Raw genomic sequence first — 16788 nt, 5'->3', positions numbered from 1 at the left:
TTGTTGACGTGTGAGCTCAAAGTGATTGTCAGCATGCCATTCAACCACAGGGAGCATTGCAGCTGAGCCAAGTCCTGTTCAAACACATGTGCTTCCCAGTGTGACTTGCTACATAATAATCAGGAGCAAGAACTATCTGTGTCAGCCATGGCTCAGTGGGTAGCACACTTGCCTCTGCGTCAGAAGGTTGCAGGTTCAAGTCCCGCTTGAGGAACTTGTGGCACAAAAAATCTAAGCTGACACTCAGTGCTGTCTTTTGGATGAGACATTAAACTGAGGCCCTGTCTGCCCTCTCAGGTGGATGTAAAAGATCCCATGGCACTATTTCGAAGAAGAGCCAGGTGAGTTATCCCCAGTGTCCTGACCAATATTTATCCCTCAATCAACATAACAAAAACAGATCATCTGGCCATTATCACATTGCTGTTTGTGGGAGCTTGCTGTGCATAAATTGGCTGCTGCATGTCATGCATTACAACAGTGACTACACACTCCAAAAGTATTTCATTGGCTGTAAATCGTTTTGAGGTGTTCGTGAAAGGCGCGATGTAAATGCAAATCTGTCTTTCGTTCTAAGGTGCACTGACCGCGATGTCCCGCCCAGCGAGCGTTGGAAGAGATGGCGCGCAAATTTAAAGGGCCCGCGCAGGGGGGAAAAAATTGGAGAGAACATCGACCCCCCTCCACGGTGTAAGAAATTTGCATTCTCCTCGGAGCACGGTTTTTATTTCATCCTGAAGGGACTGGGAAATCAACTCCCTAACGCAGCTCTAGCTTATCTTATCCTGTCTCCACGTCAGGTGGAGGAACAGCTGTATCAGTGAATTTATTGCATCAAGTCGCTTTAACACGTACTGCCTGGGAATTAGTGTCAGGCCGGATGGCCTGCACACTCGATCACCCACCTCACAAATGTTGGCTCGTGGGGAGAGCGAGGCGGGGGGCGTGGTTAGCTGGTGGGAAATGTTGCTTGTAATTAAATTTGACTCCCGACAGCACTGAAGCTCTTCAGGAATGGTTGATTGAGAGTGTTGGTCGAAATGGCTATTGCTGATGTGTGAGCTCAGAGAGTGATTGTCAACATGCTATTCAACCGTAGGGAGCATTGCAGCTGAGCCGAGTCCTGGTCATATACCTGTGCTTCCCAGAGTGACTTGTGAGATAATAATCAGGAGCAGGAGCTGTCAGTGTCAGTTGTGGTGCAGTGGTAGCACACTCATCTCTGAGTCAGAAGGCTGTGGATTCAAGTCCCACGCCAGGTCCTTACTACACAGTATAAATGCACACGAGGCCCATGCTTGAGAGAAGGTCAGTCTGTGACCTGTCCTTTATTCCTTAGCACTCAAGTGATGGAAGTGGGTGGAGCTTTCCCTTTTATACCTGAACGTCGAGGTTAGGAGTGTCTCCCACAAGTTCACCACCTAGTGGTCATTGTTCTCAGTATACAACTTAGGTCAGATTATACATGGGTTACAATGCTGGTTGAATACATGACATCACCTGCCCCCCAAAGTCTGATTGGGATCACAGGTTGAGTCTCTCTGGTGGTTTACGCTCCCTTGTAGAGCGCCTGAGTTGGGGCTCCAGTTGTTGGGCACTGGCCTGAGTGTCTGCTGTTTGCGGTGCCTCAGGCCTATCCGGACTGCCCACAGTGACTGGGCTCGCCTCCCTTTGGTTCTGGTGTTCGGTCATCTGTGGTGGAGTGAACTCTATATCGTGTTCTTCCTCTGCTTCTTCTATGGGGTTGCTGAACCTCCTTTTTGTTTGATCCACATGTTTGCGGCAGATGTGTCCATTGGTAAGTTTAACCACCAGAATCCTATTCCCGTCTTTGGCAATCACAGTGCCTGCGAGCCATTTGGGCCCTGCAGCGTAGTTGAGGACAAAAACAGGGTCATTTACATCAATACATCGTGCCCTCGCATTCCTGTCATGGTAGTCATATTGTGACTGGCGCCTGCTCTTGACAATTTCTTTCATGGTGGGGTGTATAAGGGATAACCTGGTTTTGAGCGTCCTTTTCATTAGCAGCCCTGCGGGTGGAACCCCTGTGAGCTAGTGTGATCGGGATCTGTAGGCCAACAGGAAGCGTGATAATCGGCTTTGTAGGGAACCCCCTTGGATTCTGAACATCCCCTGTTTAATTATCTGCATTGTTCGTTCTGCCTGGCCGTTTGAGGCCGGCTTGAACGGTGCCGTTCTGACATGGTTAAGTCCATTGCCTGCCATGAAGTCCTGGAATTCAGTGCTTGTGAAGCACGGGCCATTGTCGCTGACCAAGATGTCCGGTAGACCGTGGGCGGCGAACATTGCCCGTAGACGTCCTACCGTGGCAGAGGATGTGCTTGAAGTTAGAATGTCACACTCGATCCATTTGGAGTAGGCGTCTACCACAACCAAAAACATTTTTTCCATGAAAGGACCTGCGTAGTCCACGTGGATGCGTGACCAAGGCTTGGCGGGCCATGGCCAGGGGCTAAGGGAGGCTTCCCTGGGCGCATTGCCCAGCTGGGCACACATGTTGCACCTGCGAACACAAAGTTCCAGATCTGCGTCAATACCAGGCCACCAGACGTGGGATCTGGCTATGGCCTTCATGAGAACGATCCTCGGGTGCTCGCGGTGGAGCTCCCGGACAAATGCCGCTCTGCCTCGCAGAGGCATGACTACTCGGCTGCCCCACATCAGGCAGTCTGCTTGTAGCAATAGCTCATGCATGCGCCTGTGAAAGGGTTTTAATTCCTCGGGGCAGGCATCGCGAGCCTCTGCCCAGTCACCGGTTAGGACACATCTTTTTACTAAGGATAACGTGGGGTCGCTGGCCGTCCAGGCTCTGATTTGGCGAGCCGTCATGGGCGAACCTGTGGACTCAATGGCATTGATTGCCATGACTATCTCACAGTCCTGTTCGTCAGACCCTTCCGTGGTCTGATGAACAGGACTAACGCGAACTTAGCCCTGAAAAGGTATTGGTGCATCTTTTTGACACCGTACACGCACGCGAGTGCCTCCTTCTCTACCATTCCGTACCCGCGCTCCGCCCGCGAAAATGACCTGGAGGCATAAGCTATGTAATTTGCCCGCACTATTGACATGTTGCAAAACGCACCCAACCCCATACGCTGACGCATCGCATGTGAGAACTAGCTTTTTACCTGGGTCAAAGAAAGTCAAAACACTGTTGGAACACAGAAGAGCGTTCCTGAGCGTCCCCCTAAAACCAATTGCACCCCTTCCTGAGTAGCACATGGAGAGGTTCCAGCAGCGTGCTTAACTTCTGCATAAAGTTCCCAAAGTAATTGAGTAGCCCGAGAAAGGCGCGCAGTTCTGAGACATTCCGGGGCCTGGGTGCCAGGCTAATTGCTTCTGTTTTGGACTCTGTTGGGCGGATTCCATCAGCGGCAATCCTTCTGCCCAAAAATTCAACCTTGGGTGCGAGAAACAGGCACTTGGATTTCTTGACTCGTAGGCCTACCCGATCCAACCGCTTTAGTACTTCCTCCAAATTACGGAGAAGGGAGTCGGTGTCCCTGCCCGTGATAAGTATGTCGTCTTGAAATACAACCATTCCCGGGATGGACTTGAGCAGACTCTCCATGTTGCACTGGAATATGGCAGCTGCCGACCTGATGCCGAATGGGCATCGATTGTACATGAAAAGGCCTCGATGTGTGTTGCTGGTGGTGAGTAGCTTGGATTCCTCGGTCAATTCTTGCGTCATATACGAAGATGTGAGGTCTAATTTTGAGAAAAGTTTACCTCCAGCCAATGTGGCAAATAATGTGCTCTGGGCAGCGGGTAGATTTGTAGTCCCCACAGATTCGTACGGATCCATCAGGCTTCATGACTGGGACGATGGGACTTGCCCAGTCGCTAAATTCCACAGATGATAAAATGCCTTCCCGCAGAATCCTGTCTAGTTCGTGTTCAATCTTTTCCCTCATCACATAGGGTCTGGCCTTGTGATGGACCAGTCTAGCATCCTGTGTGATGTAGATTTTGACTTTGGCCGCTTTGAAAGTGCCCACACCTGGCTGAGAGAGATGTTCAAATCGCTTTATAACTGTTGAGCAGGATGTCCGTTCCTCTAATGACATGGCATGGACATCATCCCATTTCCAGTTTAGTTTTGCTAGCCAGCTTCTCCCCAGCAGTGCTGGGGGGTCTCCGGGGACAATCCACAGGGGAAGTCGGTTCACTGTCCCTTTGTGTGTGACAGAGAGCATGACGCTGCCAAGGACTGGTACGATTTCTTTGGTATAGGTCCTTAGTTTGGTGTCGACCCTTGTGAGTTTTGGTCTGTCTCTTTTATGCGGCCACAGTTGTTCAAATTGTTGCGCCCCCATGAGAGATTGACTCGCTCCCGTATCCAGCTCCATGTTGACAGATATCCCGTTGAGTAGGACCCTCATCATTATAGGAGGCATCCTGTTGTAGGAGCAGCGGCCATTGATCGTGTTGACCCGCTGTACACCGGTGTCCCGGGTACTGTCCCCACCATCTTCTGGTCGGCTTTCCGACCCATCCGATTCGTATCCCAGCCGAGCTGCCATTTTTTTGCACATACGGGCCAAATGCCCTGTATATTCACAATTTCTGCAAACAGCCTGCTGAAATCGACATCCCCTTGACGAGTGCCCACCCCCACACCTCCAGCACAGACCTGTTCCATTGTTCAAAGAGTTTCCAAAGAATGAGCTGCATCTGGCTGATCTCTCTTGAGCTTCTCTCAGTTTGTAGTTGATTGCTCGCATTTTGGGTTGATGAGGTGTGAATGGCCATTCCTGTGGCCCTTGATGGCTTCTGCCTGCTGTCGAGAGCCTGTTCTCCCGGTTTTGTCTGTGTGCGGGGGTAGCAGCTTGTTTAGTGCTGTGAACTTCTTGTTCCAATATTTCATTAGTTGTCATATCTGCATTGTAAATCAACCTCATTTCTTCTTCCCCTACCAAGAATGTCTGTGCAACCAGTGCTGCTGCCTCTAAGGTCAGGTTCTTGGTCTCTATGAGCTTTCGGAATATGCCTGCATGGCCTATTCCTTCAATGAAAAAGTCTCTCAGCATGTCTCTCCTCAGTTCATCGGAGAACTCACATAAACTAGCCAACCTCTGAAGTTCCGCCACGAAGTCGGGTATGCTCTGGCCCACACAGCGTCTGTAGTTGTAGAACCTGTGTCTGGCCATGTGTAGGCTGCTCGCTGGCTTCAGGTGGTCTCTTACTAGTGTGCTCAATTCTTCAAACGACTTGCTTGCTGGTTTCTTGGGTGCCAATAGATCCTTCATTAAAGCATATGTTTTCGAGCCACAGCTGGTCAAGAGATGGGCTCTTTTCTTGTCTGCCTTATCGTCGCCTAACCAGTCTTTGGTTACAAAGCTTTGCTGGAGCCTTTCTATAAAGTCCTCCCAATTGTCTCCCGCATTGTACTTTTCATCTGATCCGTTGTTCGCCATTCTGTGGATTCTGTAATCCCGTAACTCGTCGCCACTGTAAAGTCCTGTCCCCTCAGTTCAGATTCACACGAGGCATGTAGTGAAGTCAAGGTCACTGTGGACCTGCACCTTTATTTCACAGCTCTGGAATGCTGCACTTGCCTGAGACCTGTCCTTATATACCTGTCTCTTGCAAGTGCACCCCTGGTGGTAAGGTATGCTGGTGGTTACAGGTCATATCTTATTACAGTCATGTATAGCATGTTGGTATACAGTTATATATAATAATGTAAGATACATGACAGGCCCAAATGCAGTTTCTGCCTGGTTTGGCATTGCTTCTGTGTTCTGCATAATTGAAACCTGCTTCGCAGTAAATAGATCCTGGAATTTCTTTTCGACTGGATTCATCACTTTCAGGTAGCTGTTCTAAACACACAATATATCTTGACTCAGTGTCACTGCCAAGGAGCCATTTCATAGAGGGCCTTTCTGTGTTGGGCCAATTGTTTTTGCTTGTAGCAGCCATGCTGAAGCAACCCGAATTAAAGGAAGACTCCTCGAGCTTTATTTCAATAATTTAAGCAAGCTGCCAGTGCCTGTCACAGGCAGTTCAATCATTCCAGCACATGAAAGAAAACTTGCATTGAAAGAAAGAAAGAAATGGATTTATATCGCGCCTTTCATGACCATCGGACGCCTCAAAGCACTTCACAGCCAATAAAGTACTTTTGGAGTGTAGTCACTGTTGTAATGTAGAAAACACAGCATCCAATTTGCACACAGCAAGCTCCCACAAACAGCAATGTGATAATGACCAGATAATCTGTTTTAGTGCTGTTGATTGAGGGATAAATATTGGCACCGGGGATAACTCCTAACTCTCCTGCTCTTCTTCAAAATAGTGCCATGGGATCTTTTACACCCATCTGAGAGAGCAGACGGGGCCTCGGTTTGACGAGTCATCCGAAGGACGGCACCACTGACAGTGCAGCAGTCCCTTGGTATTGCACTGGAGTGTCACCCTAGATTTTTCGCTCGAGTCCCTGGAGTGGGACTTGAACCCACAACCATCTAGACTCAGAAAAGAAAGTGCTGCCCACTGAGCCATAGATGACACATGAATTTCAGGCCTCTTGTCTTGCCAGCAGCGTAACTACAACAACAATTTGTATCTATATAGCGTCTTTAACATCGTAAAACATCACAAGCCACTTCACAGGATCGTTATCAAACAAAATTTTATTAGGGCAGATGACCTAAAGCTTGGTCAAAGAGGTAGTTTTTAAAGAGCTTTTAAAGGAGGAAAGTTAGACAGTGAGGCAGAGAGGTTTAGGGAGGGATTTCCAGAGCTTAGAGTCTCAGCAGCTGAAGGCACGGCCAATGATGGAACGATTAAAATCGGGGATGAGCAAGAGGCCAGAATTGGAGGAGCGCAGATATCTCAGAGAGTTGTGGGGCTGGAGGAGGTTACAGAGATAAGGAGGGGAGAGGCTAGGGAAGGATTTGAAAACAAGAATGAGAATTTTAAAATTAAGGTGTTGCTTAACCAGGAAACAATGTAGGTCAGCGAGCACGGGATGATGGGTGAACGGGACTTGGTGCAAGTTAGGACATGGGCAGCTGAGTTTTGTGACCAAGTTTACGGAGGGTGGAAGATGGGAGGCCGGCCAGGAGTGTGTTGGAGTGAGGTTACAAAGGCATGGATGAGGGTGTCAGAAGTGGAGTCAGGCGATGTTATGGAGGTGGAAATAGTCTTAGTGATGGCAGAGATATGTAGTCGGAGTTCATCTCGGGGTCAAATATGACACCAAGGTTGCAAACAGTCTGGTTTAGCCTCAGACAGTTGCCAGGGAGAGGGATGTAGTCATAGAATCATAGAAAGTTACAGCACGGAAGGGGGTCATTTCGGACCATCATGTCCACACGGGCTGCCCAAGAGCTTGTTGGCTAGGGAATGGAGTTTGTGGCGGGGACCAAAGACAATGGCTTCGGTCTTCCCAATATTTAGTTGGAGAATATTTCTGTTCATCCAGATAACAACAGGCAGGGGTCCGAATGTGGATCAACAGCAGCCCTCGAGAGTGCTCTGGAGCCAGGAGAAACATTCCTGCTTCTTTTAACTCTGTTTCACCTTAGAAAATAATGTTCTTACCTTTTTTGGTGGCGGACACTTGCTAGGCCGCATCCACACCCGGAAAACCTGAGGCCTGACGCCTACGGCAGCCCAATTTCTCAGAAGGGGCATGAAACATCCTGATATAAAGAGCTGGCTCGGGAGCGCTCCGAGAGAGGCCTGAGGGGGGGGGGGAGAAACAAAACCCTGTAAAAATAAAAACTCACAAAAACATTCCCAGTACATTGCCCACGCCAGCACAACATAAATCGCCAAAAAAATGAAAAGAAAAAACAGTCACACTTACCTTAGGACGGCATTACTTACCTCTCTGCAGTCGGTATAGGTCAGACCGCCCGTTTTCCCAGGCATTCACAGCAGGGCGTGCTGTGGGGCGTACGGGTCGGGCTGGACTCAAAAAGCGAGCCGGTGCCGCAGTGGGCGGTGCTGTTCCGTGCCGCCACAAAACCGGCCCCAAAACCCCCGCGGGGTGCTGGAGGCTGACCGCACACCCAGAAGACCTCACCGCCGCCATTGCTGCCCCGCCGGGGTGAAAAACGGAACGCAGAAGACCAGAAAATCCACCCCAATGGATTTAATATCCTCTCTAATTAGTTTCTCAGAAATATGCAAATGGATGCAAAACTGCCAGATGACGTACAGGAATCATTTTAGTCAGGCAATGGAAAGACATTAGAAAGTCTGGAGGGGGTTTAAAAACAATTCCAAAATGGAAGGGAATGTAATGGAAGTTAGATGTGAGAAACTGGCACAAAAATGGGAGATTGGAAAAAAGGGGCAGTAACTAAGCTGTGAAGTAATTAAAGTCAAATGTTGGGACCAGAGGGTTGCAGTGTGCCCAAGAGAAAGATGACATACGTTTCCTGAGGGTTGAGTTGAATTGAGTTTGAGTAGTGTTGGAGGCCAAAGAAGAAATGTATATGTTAAGAAGGGGTGATCCACAGAGAGGTGGGAATCATGCCTTTGGACAAAATGGAGATGTTCAACAATGCAGTCAATAGTTGGTTGGGGAGGGAGGAGGGAGGGTTTGAATACAATATCTGGAAAAAAAAATGAGGACATCGATCATTTAGAAGAATTGGTCCCTTCAGCCTGAAGACTGAGCCTCTTTCTGGTTTATCTGCTGGAGCCGTTCTCCTGGGAGAAGCTAAACTGGAGTTAATAGCATCAGGATCATGAGTTTATAATTCCAGCCTCGACTGGCATTGAACTCGGCTGGCCCCACTGGGCGAGCTTTGACAATTCTAGATCAGACTGCTCAGAATCTGCCCTGCTCTAAGCAGAGAGCAGATTAACCGTGAGGGGGGAAGGTGTGATGCTTCATTGGCGTTTACACACCAGTTCAATCAAACTTGGACCAATGAGTGTATTTTTTGATTTAATAAGGGGTCCTTTAAGACGCTTCTTAAAACCAATTTTTTTTGCTTTTTCTGTTATTTTCAAGGGCACTCATTTGTTCGGTTGGAGGTGCTTTACAATGACTGTGAGGGATATCTCTCACCACTAATGAAAATGATGTTCGCAGTTCATTCACCAAAGGTGCTTTGACAAGCGTGTATGGGTGGGTTTTCCAGTCGGATTGGAGGCTCAGTGATAAAATAGACATTGGCTGTCAGCGTGAACTGGAAAAGAAACAGAATAGAAATTTGCCATAACAGTTTATTTTCCCCTTGTATTTATGTTGATTCAATCCCATCTTCCACCCTTTGTAAACTTGAGAGCATCCAAAACTCTGTTGCCCGTGTCCTAACTTGGACCAAGTCCCAGTCACCCATCACCCTGTGCTCGCTGACCTACATTGGCTCCCGGTCCAGCAATGCCTCAAATTTAAAATTCTCATCCTTGTTTTCAAATCCCTCCATGACCTCCCTCCCGATCTCTGTAACCTCCTCCAGCCCTATAACCCTCTGAGATCTTTGCGCTCCTCTAATTCTGGCCTCTTGTACATCCCCGATTTCCATCGCCCCACCATTGGCGGCCATGCCTTCCCTAAGCTCTGGACTCCCTCGCTAAACCGCTCTGCCTCGCTCTGCTCCTTTAAGACGCTCCTTAAAACCTTCCTCTTTGACCTGATGGCTCCTTATGTGACTCAGGGTAACATTTTGTCTGATAATGCTCCTGTGAAGCACCTTGGGGATATTAAATGCGCTATATAAATGCAAGTTGTTGTTGCAGCTGTTCATTGCCGTGCGTGTACTGTTACAGTATTTACTGATGTCGCTGGAATGGAAACCCATTCACAATGTGAAATGCAAATGGCTGTTCAAAGGTTTGCAGCTGCACAAACTGGTCAGTAAACAGCTGAAATATTACATTTACGTGACCTGCTCACTGCTCCCATTTTTTTTTCTGCAATGGAAAACAGAAAAGGTGTGTGCTGCAGTATGCTGTTTATTGTGGGGGTGCCCTTGGCTGCAGTTAGAAGCTATTTAATCCTGGTCTAATAAAAACTAGTTAATCATTTCCTTCCATTACCGAATGTTCCCCACCTATTGCTTAATTTGGCATTCTCAGCAAAATTGTACTTTCTATCACGAACACAATCCGCTCAATAAAATAGATTGTTTATAAACATAATCTGTTCATTTAAATACAAGCAACGTTTCCCACCAGCTAACCGCTCCCCCGCCCCGCCCTCCCCACGAGCCAACATTTATGAGGTGGGTGATCGAGTGTGCAGCGACTCTGTGTTGCCATCCGGCCTGACACTAATTCCCAGCCGGTACGTGTTAAAGCGACTTGATGCAATAAATTCACTGATACAGCTGTTCCACCACCTGACGTGGAGACAGGATAAGATAAGCTAGAGCTGCGTTCGGGAGTTGATTTCCCAGTACCTTCAGGATGAAATAAAAACCGTGCTCTGAGGAGAACGCAAATTTCTTACACGGTGGGGTCGATGTTCTCTCCAATTTCTCCACCCCCCCCCGTGCGGGCCCTTTAAATTTGCGCGCCCGTGCATGCGCAATATCTCTTCCAGCGCTCGCAGCTGGTGAGCAGCCTACGCGGGACATCGCGGTCACTTCACGGCCGCGCACATTAGATAGAAAGAAAGACTTGCATTTATATAGCACCTTTCACGACCATCGGACGTCTCAAAGTGCTTTACAGCCAATGAAGTACTTTTGGAGTGTAATCACTGTTGTAATGTTGGAAACGTGGCAGCCAATTTGCGCACAAGCAAGCTCCCACAAACAGCAACGTGATAATGACCATTGCTGTTTTTTTGTCATGCTGATTGAGGGACAAATATTGGATAGGGCACCAGGGATAACTTCCCTGCTCTTCTTCAAAATAGTGCCAAGACATTGTTTACGTCCACCTAAACGGGGCCTCGGTTTAATGTCTTATCTGGAAGATGGCACCTCCGACAGTGCAGAACTCCCTCAGCACTGCACTGGAGTATTAGCCTAGATTTTTTTTTTGTGCTACAAGTTCCTGGAGTGGGACTTGAATCCGCAACATTCTGACTCAGAGGCGAGAGTGCTACCCACAGAGCCACAGCTGACATTGGGTGGGGTAGATTTTCACTTTCGACAATGACGGGGAAAAGGTAATGGAAATGTGGAACTCTCTTTCCCCCAAAAAAACTGTTGAGGTTCGGTCAATTGAAAATTTCAAAACTGTGAGATTGATAGATTTTTGTTAGGCAAGCGTATTGAGGAATGTGGAACCAAGGCGAGAAGATGGAGTTACAATGCAGATCAGCCATGATCTAATTGAATAGTGGGATAGGCTGGAGGGGCTGCTCTTGCTCCTATGTCCATAGAATAGGAATATGTGAAGCTGCATTAAAAATTAATTAAAACATATACGCAGACAGTCCCTTTGACAATAGCCCTGATGTCTAATAATAATCCTGCTAACAATTAAAGCCTTTCTAGGTGTAATTTAATTTAAGAGTAATGTACTTCTTGATTGATCTCATCACCTCCCGCTCCTACTTTTTGAACCTTGGTATCCTGCACCATGGGCATTGGGATTTCACCTCGGTTTTTCATTAAAAGAATGGGAGGGAAAATCAGACGATAGACGGCCAACCTGCGACCGCTCATTTTCCACCACCGTCGAAGCTGAACATCCACCTGACCACCCGACCACCCGACCATGTAAGAAATTGCAGGGAACCTGCACCTGAGCATTCGACCTTTCAGTGCATTGGATGTACATCAGCTGCTGTTCCACAGAGCACGCTACTGGATGGCAACCAGGAGCAGAAAACCTTGTTCGTTTTGTTTCCTCCCCTTTTTATCCCACAGACCCCGAGGCTAACAGTGACACTCCAATTGCGCTCCCTTTAAAATCAACTATCCTCCCACTGAAGAGGATCTAACCTGGAACCTTCCTCGTCGGTAGGGATCACTGGATCAACTCTCAGGGCTTGAGATTTTGGGACCAGGGAAGGTGTCCAGCAAGTGGTTAGCCTAAGGTGGGTGGGTCGGTGATAGGGAGGGAGGTTGGAGATTGCAATCCAGATCCATTGGATCTCTCTCCCATTTAGAAAGCAGCCCAAATTCCAGTCAGGAGGAGCAACCCCCTGCCCCCCTCCATCCTTTTGTAGGTGTACAGCAGGAGGGGAGAGGCGTGAATCTGGGGCACAGAAGAGGTGGTCTCCAGTTCGTCTTGGATGATGATGATGTGGGTCTGGAGTCACATATAGGCCAGACCGGGTAAGGACAGGAGATTTCCTTCCTTGAAGGACATTAGTGAACAGGATGGTTTTTTTAACGACAATCCAGTACTTTCATGGTCACCACGAGCTTCTTCTTCCAGATTTATTTAACTGAATTTAAATTACCCAGCTACCATGGCGGGATTTGAACTCTTGTCTCTGTATCATTAGTCTAGGCCTCTAGATTACTAGTCCAGTAATATTAGCACAATGCTACCGTTCCCAGTTGAGGCAGATAGCACAGAAGGGGGAAGCTAGATAAGCACAAGAATGCAAAAGGAATCAAAGGTTATGCTGATAGGGTGAGATGAAGAGGTGTGGGAGAGGGCTCAAGTGGACTATAAACACTGGCATGGACCGTTTGTGCCGAATGGCTGGTTTCTGTGCTGTGCATTCTATATACAGTACTTGTAATCCTTCCCAGATATGCACTGTCCCCTTTACATAGAAACATAGAAAATAGGTGCAGGAGCAGGCCATTCAGCCCTTCTAGCCTGCACCGCCATTCAATGAGTTCATGGCTGAACATGAAACTTCAGTACCCCCTTCCTGCTTTCTCTCCATAACCCTTGATCCCCTGAGTAGTAAGGACTTCATCGAACTCCCTTTTGAATATATTTAGTGAATTGGCCTCAACTACTTTCTGTGGTAGAGAATTCCACAGGTTCACCACTCTCTGGGTGAAGAAGTTTCTCCTCATCTCGGTCCTAAATGGCTTACGCCTTATCCTCAGACTGTGACCCCTGGTTCTGGACTTCCCCAACGTTGGGAACATTCTTCCTGCATCTAACCTGTCTAAACCCGTCAGAATTTTAAACGTTTCCATGAGGTCCCCTCTCATTCTTCTGAACTCCAGTGAATACAAGCCCAGTTGATCCAGTCTTTCTTGATAGGTCAGTCCCGCCATCCCGGGAATCAGTCTGGTGAATCTTCGCTGCACTCCCTCAATAGCAAGAATGTCCTTCCTCAAGTTAGGAGACCAAAACTGTACACAATACTCCAGGTGTGGCCTCACCTGTACAACTGTAGCAACACCTCCCTGCCCCTGTATTCTAATCCCCTCGCTATGAAGGCCAACATGCCATTTGCTTTCTTAACCGCCTGCTGTACCTGCATGCTAACCTTCAATGACTGATGTACCATGACACCCAGGTCTCGTTGCACCTTCCCTTTTCCTAATCTGCCATCATTCAGATAATAGTCTGTCTCTCTGTTTTTACCACCAAAGTGGATAACCTCACATTTATCCACATTATACTTCATCTGCCATGCATTTGCCCACTCACCTAACCTATCCAAGTCACTCTGCAGCCTAATAGCATCCTCCTCGCAGCTCACACTGCCACCCAACTTAGTGTCATCCGCAAATTTGGAGATACTGCATTTAATCCCCTCGTCTAAATCATTAATGTACAATGTAAACAGCTGGGGCCCCAGCACAGAACCTTGCGGCACCCCACTAGTCACTGCCTGCCATTCTGAAAAGTACCCGTTTACTCCTACTCTTTGCTTCCTGTCTGACAACCAGTTCTCAATCCACGTCAGCACACTACCCCCAATCCCATGTGCTTTAACTTTGCACATTAATCTCTTGTGTGGGACCTTGTCGAAAGCCTTCTGAAAGTCCAAATATACCACATCAACTGGTTCTCCTTTGTCCACTTTACTGGAAACATCCTCAAAAAATTCCAGAAGATTTGTCAAGCATGATTTCCCTTTCACAAATCCATGCTGACTTGGACCTATCATGTCACCTCTTTCCAAATGCGCTGCTATGACATCCTTAATAATTGATTCCATCATTTTACCCACTACTGAGGTCAGGCTGACCGGTCTATAATTCCCTGTTTTCTCTCTCCCTCCTTTTTTAAAAAGTGGGGTTACATTGGCTAACCTCCACTCCATAGGAACTGATCCAGAGTCAATGGAATGTTGGAAAATGACTGTCAATGCATCCGCTATTTCCAAGGCCACTTCCTTAAGTACTCTGGGATGCAGTCCATCAGGCCCTGGGGATTTATCGGCCTTCAATCCCATCAATTTCCCCAACACAATTTCCCGACTAATAAAGATTTCCCTCAGTTCCCCCTCCTTACTAGACCCTCTGACCCCTTTTATATCCGGAAGGTTGTTTGTATCCTCCTTAGTGAATATCGAACCAAAGTACTTGTTCAATTGGTCTGCCATTTCTTTGTTCCCCGTTATGACTTCCCCTGATTCTGACTGCAGGGGACCTACGTTTGTCTTTACTAACCTTTTTCTCTTTACATACCTATAGAAACTTTTGCAATCCGCATTAATGTTCCCTGCAAGCTTCTTCTCGTACTCCATTTTCCCTGCCCTAATCAAACCCTTTGTCCTCCTCTGCTGAGTTCTAAATTTCTCCCAGTCCCCAGGTTCGCTGCTATTTCTGGCCAATTTGTATGCCACTTCCTTGGCTTTAATACTATCCCTGATTTCCCTAGATAGCCACGGTTGAGCCACCTTCCCTTTTTTATTTTTACGCCAGACAGGAATGTACAATTGTTGTAATTCATCCATGCGGTCTCTAAATGTCTGCCATTGCCCATCCACAGTCAACCCCCTAAGTATCATTCGCCAATCTATCCTAGCCAATTCATGCCTCATACCTTCAAAGTTACCCTTCTTTAAGTTCTGGACCATGGTCTCTGAATTTACTGTTTCATTCTCCATCCTAATGCAGAATCCCACCATATTATGGTCACTCTTCCCCAAGGGGCCATAGCACAATGAGATTGCTAATTAATCCTCTCTCATTACACAACACCCAGTCTAAGATGGCCTCCCCCCTAGGTGGTTCCTCAACATATTGGTCTAGAAAACCATCCCTTATGCACTCCAGGAAATCCTCCTCCACCGTATTGCTTTCAGTTTGGCTAGCCCAATCTATGTGCATATTAAAGTCACCCATTATAACTGCTGAACCTTTATTGCATGCACCCCTAATTTCCTGTTTGATGCCCTGCCCAACATCACTACTACTGTTTGGAGGTCTGTACACAACTCCTACTAACGTTTTTTGCCCTTTGGTGTTCTGCAGCTCTACCCATATAGATTCCACATCATCCAAGCTAATGTCTTTCCTAACTATTGCATTAATATCCTCTTTAACCAGCAATGCTACCCCACCTCCTTTTCCTTTTATTCTATCCTTCCTGAATGTTGAATACCCCTGAATGTTGAGTTCCCAGCCCTGATCATCCTGGAGCCACGTCTCCGTAATCCCAATCACATCATATTTGTTAACATCTATTTGCACAATTAATTCATCCACCTTATTGCGGATACTCCTTGCATTAAGACACAAAGCCTTCAGGCTTGTTTTTTTAACACCCTTTGTCCTTTTAGAATTTTGCTGTACAGTGGCCCTTTTTGTTCTTTGCCTTGGGTTTCTCTGCCCTCCACTTTTCCTCATCTCCTTTCTGTCTTTTGCTTTTGCCTCCTTTTTGTTTCCCTCTGTCTCCCTGCATTGGTTCCCATCCCCCTGCCATATTAGTTTAAATCCTCCCCAACAGCACTAGCAAACACTCCCCCTAGGAAGTTGGTTCCGGTCCTGTCCAGGTGCAGACCGTCCGGTTTGTACTGGTCCCAGCTCCCCCAGAACCGGTCCCAATGCCCCAGGAATTTGAATCGCTCCCTGCTGCACCACTGCTCAAGCCACGTATTCATCTGCGCTATCCTGCGATTCCTACTCTGACTATCACGTGGTACTGGTAGCAATCCCGAGATTACTACTTTTGAGGTCCTACTTTTTAATTTAGCTCCTAGCTCCTTAAATTCGTGTCGTAGGACCTCATCCCTTTTTTTACCTATGTCGTTGGTATCAATGTGCACCACGACAACTGGCTGTTCTCCCTCCCATTTCAGAATGTCCTGCACCCGCTCCGAGACATCCTTGACCCTTGCACCAGGGAGGCAACATACCATCCTGGAGACTCGGTCGCGGCCGCAGAAACGCCTATCTATTCCCCTCACCATTGAATCCCCTATCACTATTGCTGTCCCACTCTTTTTCTTGCCCTCCTGTGCAGCAGAGCCAGCCACGGTGCCATGAACTTGGCTGCTGCTGCCCTCCCCTGATGAGTCATTCCCCTCAACAGTACTCAAAACGGTGTATCTGTTTTGCAGGGGGATGAAGGCTCTTGTGGGGCCACTCAATGGTGATCTTGTGACAACCCAATTACATCGCTGTGGTAGTGTAGAGGAGGGGCCATTGTAGAATTTCCCACCGTGTTCGGCTTGCTTTCTCCCCAGTGGAACATCAACGCAAACACAATCCTGACACGACAATAAACACTTGAGCTGTTTGTGTATTAAGAGGCAAAACTAAGGATTTGAAAAAGTAAAGATCTCCTAGGACTCCCATGGTGGCCACCTGTGGTGACACAGGGTTAAAACTAAATTGATATTTGTGGTTACCTTGTTCATACATTAGGAACATAGGAACATAAGAACAGGAGTAGGCCATTGATCTTCTCGGGCCTGTGCCATCATTCAGTGAGATCATGGCTGATGGTGCAGGCTCAAAGGGC

The sequence above is a fragment of the Pristiophorus japonicus genome, chromosome 2 (genome assembly GCF_044704955.1).
Source record: "Pristiophorus japonicus isolate sPriJap1 chromosome 2, sPriJap1.hap1, whole genome shotgun sequence".
In the NCBI taxonomy this organism is placed as follows: Eukaryota; Metazoa; Chordata; class Chondrichthyes; family Pristiophoridae; genus Pristiophorus; species Pristiophorus japonicus.
This window is presented reverse-complemented; position numbering follows the sequence as displayed.